The sequence below is a fragment of the Suricata suricatta genome, chromosome 10 (assembly GCF_006229205.1).
Source record: "Suricata suricatta isolate VVHF042 chromosome 10, meerkat_22Aug2017_6uvM2_HiC, whole genome shotgun sequence".
NCBI classification, from domain to species: domain Eukaryota; kingdom Metazoa; phylum Chordata; class Mammalia; order Carnivora; family Herpestidae; genus Suricata; species Suricata suricatta.
This window is the reverse complement of record NC_043709.1, coordinates 91,631,018-91,649,656: the sequence shown is the minus strand read 5'-3', so window position 1 is coordinate 91,649,656 and position 18,639 is coordinate 91,631,018. Positions and strand designations below refer to the sequence as shown.

Below are 18,639 nucleotides of genomic sequence, written 5' to 3'. Positions count from 1 at the left end.
AAAATCTTCAAAAAAATTGTTTTAATTTGAATATCAGCCAAGACTAAAATTTGTTTAAAAAAACTTTTATAACGTGTATTTATTTTTTAGAGAGAAAGAGAGAGAGAGAGCAGGAGAGGGGCAGAGACAGAGGGAGACAATCTGAAACAGGCTGCAGGCTCTGAGCTGTCAGCACAGAGACTGACGCCAGGCTCAAACCCACGAAACGTTGAGATCATGACCCTAGTCAAAGTCTGAAACTCAACCAACTGAGCCACCCCATCTCCCCTAAACTTCATTTTAAAACTATCATTTTAATAGAAAGAAAACCAAATGATATCTTCATTAATATTTAGCAGGAAATGATTAACAAGCTCCTTCTAAAATGTTATTTGTGATAAGTCAATCTAAGTGGAACAAACTTTCAAAGTTTTTTCTACAATATATTTATTACTGTTTTTCTGACTCATTCCTTATTTCAGATATTGCAGGTTTTAGAAGTCATGTCAAATAAGGTTCCTATTCTGCATATCATTTACCATTTTTTGTAATCATGCAAGTTTCATCATGAGATCTCCTTTCACATTCTTGGTCAACCAGAGACATTGGGACAAAACTATTATCAATTTCCTTTGATAAATATGACACACCCCATTCATTACCTTCAATATCTAGTTATATCTCTCTGCCATTATTGCTCCTTGAATAACATGCTGGTTATTAAGTTATTGTCTCCCATCCCTGAACCCACCTTTCTATATTTTGCTTTATGATGCTAGAATCCTTCAAATAACATTTCTGCTTTGCCAGATGGTTCTATTTTAGGCTCTGTTAATAGAGGGGGTTAGAGGGGAACTGCACGTCTAGAGGAAGAAGGAAGGGTATGCCCCTTCCTGTCTGCTTCCTCTCTAATCGTGGTTCCTGTATCACCCCAGCAATGCTTCTTCATGCTGACAGCAACAGATCCTTCTTGTGGCAGCAACTGAATCTCGTGTGTAGCATTCCATACAGTGGCAGGAGCAATGTTAATGTGCTTCCAATATCCTCAGAGGCACAGGCACAAATTGAGTGGCCCCCCTCAGCACTCTTCCACAGAAGTCTAGACTTTTGCTTCATAAGAACTCTTCTCTAAATTTCTGAGTTTTAATAATCCCAACCTCTTCCCTTTGTTGCTTTAGTACTAGGGTGTCGGCTGTTTACCACAAGTGCTACTTCCATGATATGCATGCTGATCACTCATCAACAGATTTTGAGAGAAGTGATGTGACAGGTCATTGATTATGATGCACATCTGCTATTTACATAGGGATTTTTGTCCTGAAGATTATTAAAAAATAATAAAGATAGAAGCTCCTGGGTGGCTCGGTTGGTTAAGCATCTGACTCTTGATTTCAGCTTAGGTCATGATCTCATGGTTCGTGAGTTCAAGCCCCATGTTGGGCTCTGTGCTGACAGTGCAGATTCTCACTCCCTCTCTCTCTGCCCCTCCCCTGCTCTCTGTCTTTCTCTCTCTCTCAAAACAAACAAACAATTTTAAAAAGATAGAGATAAACTAAGGCATTGGATACATTTTGAGTTTATTTGGGCAAAAATCAATTTGTATTGGGCAGTATTCAATCTAACAGATAGAAAGGAACTCCAAGGAGCTGTACAAAAATGAAAGACTTTCAGAGACAGAAGGGAGAAGAAATAAGGAAGTTATACTAGGCAAAAATTAGGTTGCTTATGACAAGTTTACTCTCCTTTAAGGGATGGTAGAAGTCAATCGGGTGGATTACTGAACTGGTGCTAATCAGTTCCTTCCTGAATGACTCATTTAAAATTCCGTTTCCAGGAGAGCTGAAAACTGTAAGTCTCAGTTTGGTGACCTGGGGTTTAGCATAAGTGACTCCATCTTGGGCTTGTGGTCTTGTTTTAAACAAGCCCTGTCAACAAATTTTTACTTTCTGCAATTACAGCCAATCCACTATGGTAAGTAAAATCTGAAACGTATTGTTGGGGAACTGGTGTTATTTAATTAAACCATGGTGTTTGGAGTTGAATGGCGACCCTGAAAAATAATTTGAAGTTGACCCATTATACCTTAGAATGTGACCTTCTTTGGAAATAGTTGCAGATGTAATTAGTTATGATGAGGCCCATGATGAGGAATGGGTTGGGTCATTAATTCAATGACTGATGTTCCTATAAGAATAAAATGAAGATAGGATAAGAACAACATGTGAAAATGAAGGCAGAGATTGGAGTTAGGTAGCTATTGGCACGGAACCCCTGGGGCTACCAAAAGTAGGAAGAGACAAGAAACTCTTGTCAACACCAGACTTCTAGCCTCCAGAACTTTGAGAAAATAAATTTTTGTTGTTTTAAACTGCTTAGTTTTAAATTCTTTGTTAACAGCAGAGTTAGGACACCAATACACATGGTAACTATTTGGGGAAAATCTATAGTTTTCCTCCTGTGTCCTTCTCTTTTACTTTCATAGACAACACTTTACTTCTGATACTTCTGGTTGCCAGATGTGTGGGGTTTTTTCTCCACTCCAAGCAATTCTGCAACACCAGCTAGTCGTCCTACAATTTAATTCAATCTGATGCTATCTGCCTGGAGATGGCATAATGTCCCATAGGTTACAGGCTGAGTCCCACAAGGCTGCTCCCAACTTCAGATGCTAATTGCAATTAGCAGATCCCCAGGTTCTCCACAGCTACTAATTTGGCTATAGTTCAGAGGTTCTCATGACCTCCTCCCCCTTGGATTCGATTATTTGCTAGAGCAGTTCCCAAGAACTCAGGGAAACACTTACTAGTTTATTAAAGGACATGGTAAAGGATACAGATAAATGGCCAGATGAAGAGAAACACAGGGCAAGGTCTGAGAGGGTCAGCAGCACAGTAGCTTCTGTCCTCTGGGAATTGGGGTGCAGCACCCTGCTAGTACATGGGTCTGCTCATCAACCTGGCAGCTCTCCAGCATACTACTGTGATTTTTATGGAGGCCTCATCACATGGGCATGATCAATCATTAACACCATTTTAAGCCCTTTTCCCTTCTCAAGAGTATGGGGGGAGGGGTACAAGGCTGAGAATTCCAAGCTTGGTCTTTCCCGTGACCAGCCTTTCATCAGGTGCCATTCAGGAGCCCATCCAGAATCACCTCACTAGAACAAAAGATACTCCTCTTACCCCGAAAATTGCAAGAGTTTCAGAAGCCCTGTGCCAGAAACTGGGAGGCAGAGACCAATATATATTTTCTATTATCTCATAGTAAGCAAAATTGTAAAATGTGATACATGTGATAAAATGTGATAACTAAGACTCATGCATGTCAGAACTGTTTAGACTGCCTGTGGTCTTGATTACCTACAGTACATGTGCATTTTAAACAAATTAACTAACTACTTTTTCACAGAGAGAATCGAGAGGTGGGATATTAATACCTGTTATATGTAAGCACTTTAGCACATCAGTGCAGCATATCCATGATGACCCTCATAACCACATACACACATTACTTTAACACTTTCTTGAGGTGGCAAAAATTAACATTTCGACTTTTAATTACATATCAACATAAGAAGCAAAAGAATAGATAATATTTAATGACCAATGCTTCTCAGTTTTCTTTTTGTTTAAGTTTATTTATTTTTGAGAGAATGAGAGAGAGCAGGGGAGGAGCAGAAAGAGAAGGAGACGGAGAATCCTAGCAGGCTCCACACTGTCAGCACAAAGCCTAATGTGGGACTCAAACTCACCAACTGTGAGGTCATGACCTGAGCCAAAGTTGGATGCTTAACCACCTGAGCTACCCAGTCTTCCTGTTTTCTTTTAAGTGTATTTATTTATTTTTGCAGTTTTCTATCATAATTAGAAATAATTCAGGTAATCAAAAAATGGACCATTAATTGACTAATAGTAAATTAAAAGTATCTTGGAGATTTTGTTTGAGCTGACATGCTATGGAATACAATTACTGTTGATATGAAAAACTTTGTCAGAATTATAATTCAATTTAATTGAACATATAATTTTACATATTTCATAATCTTAAATGCTTCTATTATTCTCTCCACTGACTAAATCAAAAACAGTTCTTTTAAAGCTAAAACTGTCAAACAGGTCCTGTTTGTCCAAGGATTCACTATAGTTCAATGAACTTGGATTCTTATATAAAAGTGCATCTGAGCTAGGAGTTTTATGAGATTTGTTTTTTTCTTAAAAGGCAAGCACATTTAGAGTATTAGAAATTCAGGGTTTTCCCCTAGAATTCTAGGGTTTCATTATGGATTATAAGCTTTTTTCTAGTCTCTGTAAACCAGCCAAGTTAGAGCTCTTTTACTTTTAGAAACTTCATAATCAAATTCATTAATATACTCTGAAGGTAAGATATTATTTCATACTCACACAATGGGACGTATAGGCTATTTTAAATTACAGACACAAAGATGAACTGAGAGCTTGCAGATTTACTTCTACAACCTTACCCATGGATAAAAAGAAACCCAGAACACAAAAACTCACCAGTCCAAGACAGGTCTTCTTTCCAGTGGGCACAGTGTATTTGCTTAATTCCTTTGAATTCACAAATTATTAGATAAGCAAGCAAAAGCAAAAAAAAAAAAAAAAAGATTAATAAACCAAAATCTCTGCCATATCCTATTCAACAGAGACTAATTTCCAATCAAGTCAAAAAATGAACAAATCAAGAGACTATAGATGCTGGTAAGGGTGTGGAGAGACGGGCACCCTCCTACACTGTTGGTGGCAATGTAAACTGGTGCAGCCGCTCTGGAAAACAGTGTGGAGGCTCCTCAAAAAACCATCCATAGAACTCCCCTATGACCCAGCAATAGCACTGCTAGGGATCTACCCAAGGGATACAGAAGTGCTGATGCATAGGAGCACATGTACCCCAATGTTCATAGCGGCAATGTCAACAATAGCCAAAACATGGAAAGAGCCAAAATATCCATCAACTGATGAGTGGATCAAGAAGATGTAGAGTATGGAGCATGCTTAAGAGTTTCTCTCTCTTTCTGCCCCTCTCCTCCCACTTGTGCTCTTTGTCAATAAATTAAAAATAAAGAAATTGATTAATAAATTAATTTTAAAAAAAGAACTGAGATTAGCTCAGGAATCTGTACTTTTACCTATACTTCTCCAAGAATTCTTATACATGTGGTCATTAGCACACATTTTGAGAATAAGGATTGAAAGCTAGTTTTCCATCAACTGGTATGAAGGCAGAAACCAAAATAGAATTATTATTAACTATAGTATTGAAAGGATATGGGGTTGGCCTAGCCCAAATGGCAACTGTTAAGAAAATAAGGGTGCCTTCATAGGTCTAACAGGAGAACAGGAGAAATATAATGGAGGACCAGGGGGAGGGGAAGAGGGAAAGAGAGTTGGGGAGAGAGAGGGATGCAAAACCTGAGTGACTATTGAATACTGGAAACAAACCCGAGGGCTGAAGGGGGAGTGGGAGGGGGGAAAGAGGTGGGTGTAATGGAGGAGGGCACTTGTGGGGAAGAGTACTGGGTGTTATATGGAAACCAATTTGACAATAAACTATTTTTTAAAAAAAAAGAAAATAAGGGTGCCTAGGTGGTTCAGTCACTAAGCATCTGACTTGGGCTCAGGTCATGATCTCATAGTTGGTGAGTTTGAGTCCCACATCAGATGAGCATGAATCCCGCTTTAGGTAAGCTCCAGCCCCACTTTGGGTAAAAACATGAGCCCCAGGCTGGCTGTGACCTAACATAAGTCCTCAGTATACAGAACCTAATTCCACTGGTCAGAATATGGGCTTAGAGATATCATATAAGAGTTGGAATTCTTCTATGAATTTGCTGCACAGTTGGCCTAATCTGATTCTGAATTCATCCTAAGGTTTCATATAGTCCTTGCTTAAAACACAATGGCTCATTAATTAGTCAAAATGTGTGACTCGTATTGTGGTTGTCAATTATTCTTGGCCTTGTTGTTTCTCAATGGACCCATGAGCAAAGCAGTAAGGATGGCAGTGAAGGAGGCCATCATAAGTTTATCACCTGGACTTTGCTTCACCAAGGCTAACTTGTTTACTAACATAGCTAAATTCTAACTGGTCAGCCATAGTTATCAATTGATGTAAGAACAACAGAGAGATCCCATTCATACTTTAAAGAGAAAGCTATCTATCTACTTGATTGTAGGTCAACTCTTCATTTGGTTCTTCCTGACATGTAGATGACAATGTTTTATTCTCACCTAGACTTCTTCTAGGTGTGTAGTCATTTCCATGGTTATAGTGCCCTAATCTATACACTTATTGAATGAATTATACATCACTATGACATTCCATCCACCATACCTCAGACCATTCTTTATAGCAAAAGAAATTATTTGTCATTATCAGACTTTCTTGTGCCCACAAGTTGGCCTTAAAATCATGGAATATTCTATTGAAAATCCAAGCAGGCTGTCAGCCTGGGAACCTCATTTTGCAAGGTTAGAGTCCAGTCTTGTGGACTGTGATATATGTTCTGAACCAGTGACCAACAACGATATTTCATCTTCCATAGTAAAGAATAAGTTCTAGGAAACTGGCAGTGTACTTGAGAGTAACACTGCTTACAATCACACCTAATCGTCCACTTTCAGAATTTTTGCATCCTGAACTGGAGACCATGAACTTTTCAGCCTTAAGTCTTAGAAACCAAGGAGAAGGTGGGATATAGTAATAGTGGAAGTAAGTTTGAAGTAGAAAGCCTCCTTATGCCACCAAAGCAAGACGCAGGAAAGGAGGTAGTTAAGGATGTTAGCTGAATGAAGGATCATGATTATAAAGGAGAAATGAAGATTGCAGCCGGAATTTTAGAAAACTCCTTTTACTATTCTCCAAAGGTACCAGAGTACCAGAGACATGTACAGGAAAGATCACAAATGCTTTGTTGCCCCCACAATTGAAGGTTTGAGCACTCCACTGGGGGTTGGTTGACTAGGCAAGGGAGGGGAGGGAAGGAAGGAGTAAAATTGTACAACTTTAAGTGTTGCCAGAAGGCATGCAACGCAGTCTAGGTAAAGGAAGAGGCAAGTCATATATCTTAAATATAAGCTGCTATCTCATGATCATTTGCAGACATGAGGGATAGAGCCATAGTCTCTGCAATAAATTAATTATTACTGTTATTTTTTTACTAATTGTCATAGAAATTACTAATGGTCCCTCACCATCTCTTTCTCCTTTCTTCCTTTGTAATAGAACAATTTTCTTTTAGGTGCATGACTACTCAAAATAAAGACTGCTTTTCCTTATCTCTTTTTAAGCTAGATTTATTTGTGTGACTAAGTACTAACCAGTGGAATAGAAGCAAACAGGTTGTATTAGTTAAAGTCCTTATGGGGGATAGGAGAAAAAACACTATTTACACTTCCTTCTTTTTTTGTTGTTGTTGGCTGAAATAATGAACATTCATTGAATTATTTGAGAATATTTAATTTTTCTGTACAGGATAAACATATGAGTGAAATATTTGAAACTCATAAGAAGTAGTAAACCTAGACACCAGGTTAGTTAGTAGCTTATGAGATGAAACTCATCAAATGTGTTAACCATAGATAAGGTGCAAATAGCTTGTGAGACACAGGCAGAATTGATAAAATATAGATTTTAAGTAAACTAGTAACTTGTAAGGAATGTTACAGTTATATATAATAAGTGGAGTATATGACAAGACAAACAAGAATGCTATTTATAGGTAGAAAGGGGGTGGAAATATCAAGTCACAAGGTGTGGCTACATCTCTAGGTTGACAGCTATGCCATCCTCAAGTTGGTGATGATAGTAGACAGAATTGTAAGATGGCTCCCAGGGGCACCTGGGTGGCTCAATCAGTTATGCATCTGACTCTTGATTTTGGATCAGATCATGATCTCATGGTTCGTGAGATGTAACCCCGCAGCAAGTTCTGTGCTGATAGCATAAAGTCTGCTTGAGATTCTCTCTCTCCCTCTCTCTCTGCTCCTCTCTCTCTCGTTCTCTCTCTCTCTCTCTCTCAAAATAAGTAAACTTTAAAATAAATAAATAAATAAATAAATAAATGAAATGGACCTCAAATTTCCAGCCCTTAGTATATATACAATTTTTTTCTTGTTGTTCATCAAATTCCATTGTTCATCAAATTCCGTTGTTGCAAAGGGATTTTGGTCCCAAATCAGTTGACTAGGGAGACTATTCAGGTGAACCTGACCAATTACAAGAGCCCTTTAAATCTAGGTCTAGAGATCAGAGACAGAAAGCCAGAGTTTCAAAGCAAGACGAGTTGATCCCTCATCCCTGCCTTGAAGATGGAGAGGCCACGTGGCAAGGAAGATGAGCAACATTTAGGAGCCAAAAGCCTTTCTAGCCGATAACCAGTGAGGAAATGGGGACCTCAGTCTTGCAGCTTCAAGGAACTTAATTCTGCCAAGAAGAATGAAGCTAGAGATGGGTTTTTCCATGAAGCATCAGACAAGAACTCAGAGCAGTGGAAGCTTGATGTCAACCTTGTGATACCTTCAGCAGAGAATTTAGGCAAGGAATGCTAGACTTCAAGCCTATGGAATGATAAGTCATAAATGGGGATTGTTTATGCTGCCAAAATTGTGATACTTTATAACATAGCAAGAGGAAATTAACATAGGTTCTCAGTGGTGATATTCATTATGGACCCATTTTGGCTTCACATATGCTGTACCCTGAAAACAGATAATTCACATAGTTGTTCAGCTGACTAATGAGGAGGCTCCAATTGTAGTCAGACATATTTACCCTTGCCTCTTGCTGAAGAGCAAATGCATGTGTTGGTTCTGTCTGCTACACGCTTTTACTCAAATCCCTCTTCCACTCTTCATAATCACATCACCAAAGGGGAAGACTGATGTGGCAGGGAGAAAGAAAGGTTATATAAACATTGCAGGACTAAACCAGGACTTAGGTAGTGTGCTCCTTTCATCCCACTTGTCTCCTACCCTTTATGTGTTAACATGTCATTCCCTCTCTTTTTCTTTATTTCTCATTGTGTTTCAAATGGACTTTCTAAACTACATAACTCAAGCATCTTATTTGGTCTTCAGGACTTTTCATTCTATGACCTCTGTGATAGCTTGCATAGCAGTGTATTTAGAGGCTACTGTTCCTACAAGACAAATGTGGACATAATGGCTGGCATTCAAGAAGCCACTTTAGGCTCGCTCCCCGTGGATCCACTGTGTTGTTGAAGTCTGTGAGCCCGAGTTTAGGCTGGCCAGGCCTAAATTTGTAATAAGGCCCTTTGCTTTTGCATGCATGCTTCGGCCTCCCTGGCGGTCTCTGGTTTTTGGGGGCGATATTAAAATCTGGGTACAACATAATGGTGCATTGCCAGGGAATCCCCCCCTCCAGAGCTCCTGGGACCCCGACACATTGGGCCTAATCGCTGGTTGGACTCACTAATGAAATGCCTTGAAGTTCTTCAGACAAAAGTGGCTCAAGAGGGAGGAAATGCCATTCTCTTTCTCAGACTAAAAAACCAACAACTCTTCATGGATTGGTTAGAGAAGTGAGGACGTGGGGCAAACCACCGCCCTGAGATTAGGAAGACAAGCAAACATGGAGAGGCACGACTTACCAGAGTAGAAACTCCCTGAGAACCTGGGCAGGAAAACCAAACCGAAATTGACAGGTTGCTGGAGGCTCCGTGTGGACAAGTTTGAGGGCCAAAAACTCCAAGGGATCCAATCATGGGAAAGCCCCAGAACACTGAGGTTTACTTCCCGGAACTTGACCAGATTCCCCCCATAAACACCTGGGAAAACTCCCTCAAGCTTCCAGCGGGAGAAGAGGGAAAGGGACCATTCTTAAATACAACAGAGCCTGCGTTCTCAACAAAGCCTGCCCGCAGGTGAAGCTAGTTAACCAGAGGCTAACCTGCTGGGTTATTTCAGAGCCAAATTGACCTGAGTTAGGGAAGTACCCAACCCCAGCTGGCTACAGCCATCTTGTCCCACCTAAGAGAAGAGAAAAAACATAAGAAGCCCCTGTGAAGCTCCTGTGGGCCCGCGGGGCGAGGCACGGGCTCTCTCAAACACTGACACTCAGTTGTAGGGCTGTAGAACGCCCCTCCCCACACCTCACCAACACATTACTAAAGACCTATTTACAGCAGTCCCTTTTACTCAATACATAATGTCCAGCTATCAAGAAAAAAATCACAAGTACACCAGAGGTAAACAAGACAAAAACCAGAAGACAAAACAAACACAAAACCAAAAAACGCCACAATTTAAATAGAGCAAGCATCAGAACCAGACATGGGAGGGATGTTTGAATTATCAGATCAGAAATTTAGAACAACTATGATTCATGTGCTAAGGACTCCAATGGGTAAAGTAGACAGCCTGCAGGAATAAATGGGCAATGTAAATACAGAGATGAATATCCTAAGAAAGAACAAAAAATGCTCGAGGTTAAAAAACACTGTATCAGAAATGAAACATGGTTTCGATGGGCTAGTTAGCAGATTGGATGTGGCTGAAGAAAGACTCTCTGAGCTAAAGGATATGTCAATATAATCCCAGAAACCAAACGCAAAAGAGAACAGAGGCTGGGGGAGCGGGGGAGAAGTAGGGTATCCACAGTCTATGGGACAACTACAAAAGGCATAATATATGCATAATACGGATAGCAGAAGAGGAAGGAGAAGAGGAGGAAACGGGAATATTTGAAAGGACAATGACTATTTTCCTAATTTAATATTAGACACCAAGCCACAGATCCAGGAACCTCAAATCCAGGAACCTCAGAGATCACCATAAATCCCCTAAAAAAGTACACCTGGGCATATCATTTTTAAATTGCAGAAAGTTGGGGCACCTGGGTGGCTCAGTCGGTTAAACGTCTGGCTTCGGCTCAGGTCACGATCTCACGGTTCGTGGGTTTGAGCCCTGCGTCAGGCTCTGTGCCGACAGCTAGCTCAAGAGCCTGGAGCCTGCTTCAGATTCTGTGTCTCCCTCTCTCTGACCCTCCCCTGCTCGAGCTATCTCTAAATAAAAAAACATTAAAAACATTTTTTTAATAAGATAAAAAAAGAAGCCATTTTAAACTCATGGGGTTGGGGCAGCATTAAGTTAGAAGGATAGACAGAAGGAGGCTGAATTCCTTACATAAGGAGGGCTGTGACAATCTTGGATTGCCAATCATTACTTTTTATGTATGAGAGAAATAAACTTCTATCTTTTATAAGTCTATATTAATGATTTTCTGTCACTCACAACTGAGGCTAACTCTATTTGATGTATTAATGTTTCGTGTTTCCTTCCCTATTATACATAATTGGTTTTCAAAATGCAGACCAAGACCCATCAAAATGATTTGAACTATTGTCAAAATTTCGTTTTTTAGGTGCTATTCTAACTTAGTCTTCAGTAGGTCCCAAGAATCTATACCAGTGATAAGCCTGTTTGGGTGTGCTGCCACTAATACTTGTAAACCACTGAATGTTTCTGGTATTTACACTTAGAACTTAGTTAAAAGACTAAAGAATGGCAAGGAGTAAGCGTTGGATAGGTCCCCAGAGGATTGATTAGAGGGCTAAAATGAGATACCTAGAGTTTTTGACCTGAAAGGAAAAAACAGCTTTGAAAATTACCCCTTGTTGGGGTACCTGGGTGGCTCAAGTTGGTTAAGCGTCCGACTTAGTCTCATGTCATGATCTCGCAGTTCATGAGTTCGAGCCTCACATCAGGCTCTGTGCTGACAGCTCAGAGTCTGGAGCCTGCTTCAGATTCTGTGTCTCCCTCTCTCTCTGCCCCTCCCCCACTCTGGTGCATTTTCTCTCTCTCTCTCTCTCTCTCTCTCTCTCTCTCTCTCAAAAATAAACATTAAAAAACTTTTTTAAAGAAAATTACCCCTTGTATTAATATTAATTTAGTGTGGCTGCCGTAACAAATCACCAAAACTTAGGCAGTCTAAAACAACATATGTTATTCACTCAAAGTTCTGGAGACCAGAAATGTTAAATCAAGGTGTAGGATGGCCATACTCCTTCCAGAAGCCCTGAGGGAGAACTGATTCTTTGCTTCTTTCAGCCTCTGTGGCTGCTTGCCATTCCTTGGCTGGTGGCCACATCACTCCAAACTCTGCCTCTGTCTTCACATTGCCTTCTCTTCTGTGTGTCTGTCTAATCTCTCTCTACTTCTCCCTCATAAAATGCATACTATTATATGTAGGGACCACTCACATAATCCAGGATAAACTCTTCCTCTGAAAATACTTAGATTAATCATATCTTTTGCCATACAAGGTGATATTCACTCTTTGGACATATAAAGTAGTATTTACAGGTTCTGGGCATTAGAAAGTGAATACATCTTTCACAGGTGTAGGGGACGTTTTTTCTTCTACTAAACACTTTAATGTCACTTTTGAATAGAGTAGTTATTCCCATTTATTAAGGAACAATTTGAATACATTTACATTTCTAGTTTTTCGTGCAATAGATCGTCTTTGAAATAAGGAGATGTTTCATGCATGACACCAAAGAAGTGGAATCTATTGGACATAAAGTCATACTAGCTGCAATATTTGCTTGTCTTCTTCTAACTCAAGCCTGTTCAAGGAAGTTGCTTTCAACTGCATTCCAGTATTACTGATTAGATCAGGGTAGGTACATAATTCAAGGGATGCTACCTCACAACCTATGAGATTACCTGTAGAAGGGACTGTAAATATCCAAGACAAACACATTAGCTTCCATGGTAATTTGGACTATGGCATTTGAATGTGGAGAAGATTGACAGTCAGTAGAGAGATTAAGATTTCATAGGTATAGAGTAAAACCTGAGTTCTCCCTACTCTTTTAACCAGCTTCCCACCCATTCTAGGCACTCCATACATCTCTGTGGCACTGAAAAGATTACGGTATATTGAGTCAAGCATTTAAATCTTGCCCCTACCACTTAGAAGCTCTTTCAGTCTCTCTGATTGTTACCTTCCTCCATGATGAAGACTATGTATACCTATTGAAATTCTGAAGAGTACATGATACAATATATTTAAACACCAAGCACAGCACTAGCCAGACTGAAAACCCTCAGTAAATGGAATGTAGTAAGGTTTTAACTGTCATTTCTGGGGTCAAACAGAAAAGATGAGTAAAACTACAAACACAGTCAAGTCACAAAGCTTATGAAGCTTGACAAAATTCTTATAGTCTTTTGTACCTCCTTTTAGTAAATATTATTGTATATTGTATCCTTGTTCTCCAGATTCAGACTATTTTAATACATGAAATTTTGTTAAAATTTCTCTATCAGGCTTGATTATACCACAATAAGGGGGATGACTAACTTTTGTTAAAGAACCTCTAATTTCTGGTTAGAAATTTGCATTTCTGACCATCTGTAGATTACAGGCCCTATGTAACTATGTCCTGGTCTCATTGGTGCATTTCCTGGTTATATATGGAGTGATACTATATTTTAGCCCTAATTGAAATTAACAAGACTTTCTCATGTAGTGACAGAGGCCATTCATATGTGCCTGGTATCTCAGAACTCTTTAAAGACAGGCAGAGATAAATCCGGATCAGGAAGTTGTGGGTTAGTCCTTACTGCCTCATTAAAACTGTCCTTGGATTTCTGCTATAACTATATACTGTACATCCATTCTTGAAAAGCATCTCATTTTGCAAAATTATGCACTAAAAATACTCAAAACTTATGCAACATTTTAACAAAAGCAGTTGCAAAAAATGCTGATGGAAATAATAGCATTGTTAAAAAGATGTGTTAAATTCTTAATAAATTAAATAAATACTACAGAAGATATAAGGGGAAAAACATGAGAAGTAGCACAAAGGAAGAAGCTAAAAAGAAGGAAACATAAGAATTTAAATTATGGCGACACAGGCAAAGCTACACTGTTGTCTGAACTGCCAGCTGGAGACGCTACTGCAGACTGTACAGAATGTAGCCATGATGGAGATGTTGGCTCCTTTTATTGTGTTTGTTTGTTTGTACAGACCATGGGAAGGACTGCACATTAAGCACTTCTGAGGCAGAGTCTGGGCCAAACAGAACTAAACAGAAAAACTTGGGAGGTATGGACGTCTTGCACTCAACTCTTCCCCTGGGGCTGGCCGTGTTCTGCTAAGTTAGTGTACTACACATCCACCTATTACCTGACTATCCAAAGTTGGGGTTGAATCAAACTCTGCTCATGGAAATTGAGACCTGACCCAGAACAAATGCCTCCCTCACCTTATACACAAGCAGTAATTGAAGGGAAATATAAATAGGAAGTAATTTAAAGTTATGCCAACATTTAGAGAGAAATCACTTTAAAATCACAGAACTTTATTCCAGTACCTTGAAAGCTAACATTTTAATTTTAACTCTAACTTCTCTTTTATGAACTTCTTTAGGTCCTTCTTTATCTGTTTGTTCTCAAGCCTTTTTCTTTAAGTAATCTATCACCTCAGCTCTGAGTGTATCTAATTATAGGCTTATTCATCTTTTTACATACAGTGACACGGGTATGGTTTATGAAATAAAATACATATCCATATATACATTGCTTGCTTTATTTTTTTAATTTTAATGTTTTTACTTATTTTTTTGAGAGAGAGAGAGAGAGAAAGAGACAGCGTGAGCAGGGGAGGATCAGAGAGAGAGGGAGACACAGAATCCGAAGACAGGCTCCAGGATCTGAGCTAGCTGTCAGCACAGAGCCTGACACAGGGCTCTAACCCACAAATGTGAGATTATGACCTGAGCTGAAGTCGGACGCTTAACCGACTGAGCCACTCAGGCGCCCCTGCTTTCTTTATATTTAATACAGCTGAACCATGGTACAATCTCTTACATAATTACACGGGGCTCGAACCCATGGAGTTCGAGATCATGACCTGAGCTGAAGTTGGACGCCTAAACAACTGAGCAACCAGGCGCCCCCTGGAAAGTGGTTTTAGCATTAATGATTTCTTGACAGCTAGGAACTTTTTTTTTTAACCTTGTTTTACTTTCTTTCCTTGTAGATACTTGATGTAAGCTATAGTGGCCGAAGGACTATTTTGCGCATACCCTATTCTTTAGTCAACTATTTGGTTAGGTACTAGAAATAAAATATTAAACACACAAGTAAAAGTATTTTTCTTATAAGAAAAGCAAAAGTTATATTCACTACATTGAAAAAAATGTTTACATCCTTTTTCTTTTTAAAATCATATCAAGACACCTTAAAACATTTTATGGAAATAAGTAAAAATATAGTTTTAAATTTACCAAATCAATAAATTCTGAAAATGTTAGTCAAGACTCTCACAATTAGGGTGTCAGTACTGTCTATATTATTTTCTATTTTCCTCCATTGTCAGAGTATTTGGAGGAAAAACCACTTTTGCCAAACTTCTAAGGGGCCATATGTGACTTGTGTCAAGGATCACGTCTCTTCTTTCAATCAGCATATGATCTCTGCTTGACTCCAATGGAAATAATAGCTTATTTCTTTATCTGTGAGCCTTCCTTTGATGTTGAGTTTGTCTAGTTTTTCACTTCACACACACACACACACACACACACACACACACAGTACTCCAGACACATGAGTTATGAAAAGTAAACGCAGACACATAACACTAGGAAGATGAATTCTTCCATAAAACTCCTTTTAGTAGGAGACCAAATAATTTGGTCAGAAATATCAAATTACCTTTTTCAAAATCCTATTTACATGGTTGTGATACTTTACTTATTTTATGTATGTATGTATGTATGTATGCATGTATGTATATTTGTATGGTAAAAACAAAATTTAACCACTTTAAACTATCTTAACGAGTTTTTAAATTTTGTGTTTTGCATTTTTTTTAAAGAGAGAGTGCAAGTGTGGGAGAAGATCAGAGAGAGAGAGAGAGAGAGAGAATCTTAAGCAGGCTCTATGCTCAGTGTGGACCCTGACACAGAGCTTGATCCCACAACCCTGGGATCATGACCTGAGCTGAAATCAAGAACAGGACACTCAAATGACTAAGCCCCACAGGTGCCCCTAAACTACCTTCACAATTTTTAAGTGCACAGTTCAGTAATGTTAAGTTTGTTTACATTATTGTGAAACTGATTTCTAGAAGTTTTCATCCTGTAAAACTGAAACTATATACTCATTGAACAACAATACCCCATTTTCCTCTCTTGCAGCCCCTGGCAGCTACCACTCTACTTTCTGTTTCTATGAGTTTGACTACTTTACAAACCTTACATAAATGAGATCATATAGTATTCGCCTTTTTGTGACTGTTTTTTGTTTTGTTTGTTTCTTACCTGGTGTAATGTTCTCAAGGGTTATCCATGCAGTAGTGTATGAAAAAATTTCCTTTTCTTTTTTAAAGTTGAATAGCATTCCACTCTATGCATATGACACCTTTCTTTATCCATTCATCTGTCAACGAACATTTGGGCTGCTTCTACCCTTTGGCTATTGTGAATAATGCTGCAATGAACATGAGTGTGCACATATCTCTTTGAGATCCTCCTGTCAATTCTTCTGGGAATATACCCAGAAAGAAAGATTTGTGGATCATATAGTAATTCTGGTTTAAAAAAATTTTTTTTTAATGTTTAGTTTTGAGAGAGAGAGACAGAGTGTGAGCAAAGGAGGGGCAGAGAGAAGAGGGAGACACAGAATCTGAAGCAGGCTCCAGGCTCTGAGCTATCAACACTGAGCCCGAGGCAGAGCTTGAACCCACAAACCGCGAGATCATGACCTAAGCTAAAGTCAGAAGCTCAACCGACTGAGCCATGCAGGCGCCCCAATAATTCTGTTTTTAACTTTTTGAGGAAACTCCAAGGCAGCAGACCATTTTACATTCCCACTAACAGTGTCCAACTGTTGCAATTTCTCCAAATCCTTACTAACACTTGTGATTTTTTACTGTTTTGATAGTGGCCATCCTAATGGGTATGAGGTGGTTTTGATTTACATTTCTCCGAGGGTTAATGGTCTTGCATCTTTTCATATGCTTGTTGGCTATTCGTCATTTTATTTTTAAAATGAGCAAAATATGTCAGTCAAAAAGTGAGTATTCCCTAATTTCCTTTGTCCTCCTTGTGAACTCATTTGGCAGAAACCTATGTGAACTGCCTATCCCATTCTCTGTGTTTCCAAATTGGCCAAATGATTGCTGGGGAAGAATCATGTACTCAGGAAGATTGTCTTGTTCGAAGTAATGGTTACTTGCCTCAGCTGTGTCTTTAACGTAGCTCAACAATCCTACAATATTTTTCTAGTCAGCTTCCTCACCCTGAATTGTTATCATACTTCCATATCTAAGACTCACCATTGATACTTCTACTAACAAAATGTTGGAAGAGAAAATGTAATCATACTAAACATATACAGTTTAAGAAACATTCAAATTTCAGTAACGTTAATTTAAAAAAAAAAACAACTCCCCTCTCTCATGCCAAATTTAGTGTCTATTACATAGTCAAAAAAACCCACAAGGCATAAGAGTTTTTGTATTTCCTGCCACCATTTCTATAAATCTACTAAAATGGTCTTCTTCCTCTATGCAATTAAGGAGGAGGCAAGGTTGAGACTAGGGTGCAGAATTCAGGAAGCATTCACTCCTATTGCTGTCCTGAGTTTGCAAGACCCAATGACTGTGTACTTAAATTTTGTGCCCCTAAGGTCCTATTTGCCTTATTCTAGTTCTGGACCTGAGAAGAGGTATCCCTTCTTTTATCCAAAGCCAATTCTTACTCTGGCTTCTAATTCTTCCCATCATTCTTCTCAGGAACTGTGCTTCCACTATTTCCTCTCTTCTGGATTTTCAGCTTCTTGTTCTATATTGAAATCTTTCCCTTTAGCATTCTCTCATCTTTGAAAAGGCAAACAAAAAAGTCTCCTCCGACCCTATCTACCTTAAACCACCATTCTTAATATTTCGCTTTCTCTTTTTGCCAACAGTTGATAAGCATTGATTAAAAAAACTCAAAGATTTATATGCTTGCCATTAATTTCTTAAGCATTTGATTTCTATCTACAGCTCTCCCATCTGTCCACTAAACTGCTATTGCTTAGATCAGCAATTACTGACCTGCTGTCTGGAAAACGGTGGACATTCCTAAGATTCTTTCAGGGGTTGCATGAGGTCAAAACAATTTTCCTGTAAAATTAAGATCCTACTTGCTTTTTCAATCTATTTCAGAAATGGACAGAAAATTTCTTCAGAGACTACATGATGTGTTGAATCACAACAGATGGAATGTTGAAGCAGATTTGAGAATCTAGTTTTTTTTATTAAGCCAGATAGTAAAATTTGCAGGAATGTAAAACAATGCCATTTTTTTGGTTTGTTTGTTTTGGACGGTACAGTCATTTATCCTAGGAGATTATGAAGTATTATTCACTTTATATATTGCTAGATTTGATTTGGTAATTTTAATTAAAAATTTTTCTTTAATTTGTCCAATTAAAAATATTTAAATTCAAGTTTGTTGACATATAGTGTAGTATTGGTTTCTGCAATAGAACCCAGTGGTTCATCCCCTACACATAACACCCAGTGCTCATCCCAACAAGTGTCCTCCTTAATGCCCATCACCCATTTAGCCCATCCCCCCACTCAACCTCCCCTCCCCTTCAGCAACCCTCTTTATTAAA

The 18,639-nt window shown here is 38.8% G+C and overlaps 1 long non-coding RNA gene across 1 annotated transcript in view; it reads right to left on the bottom strand.

Annotated features, from left to right (window-relative positions):
• Nucleotides 1-2,067: 2,067 nt before the first annotated feature.
• The window catches only part of LOC115305650, a 42,089-nt gene continuing 25,517 nt past the window's right edge, over nucleotides 2,068-18,639 (bottom strand). Inside the window, exons 2-3 of the long non-coding RNA XR_003914914.1 lie at nucleotides 4,497-4,547; nucleotides 2,068-2,163 (exon numbers count right to left, since the gene is read on the bottom strand). This is a non-coding gene — a long non-coding RNA (uncharacterized LOC115305650). The remainder of the gene's footprint in view (nucleotides 2,164-4,496; nucleotides 4,548-18,639) is intronic.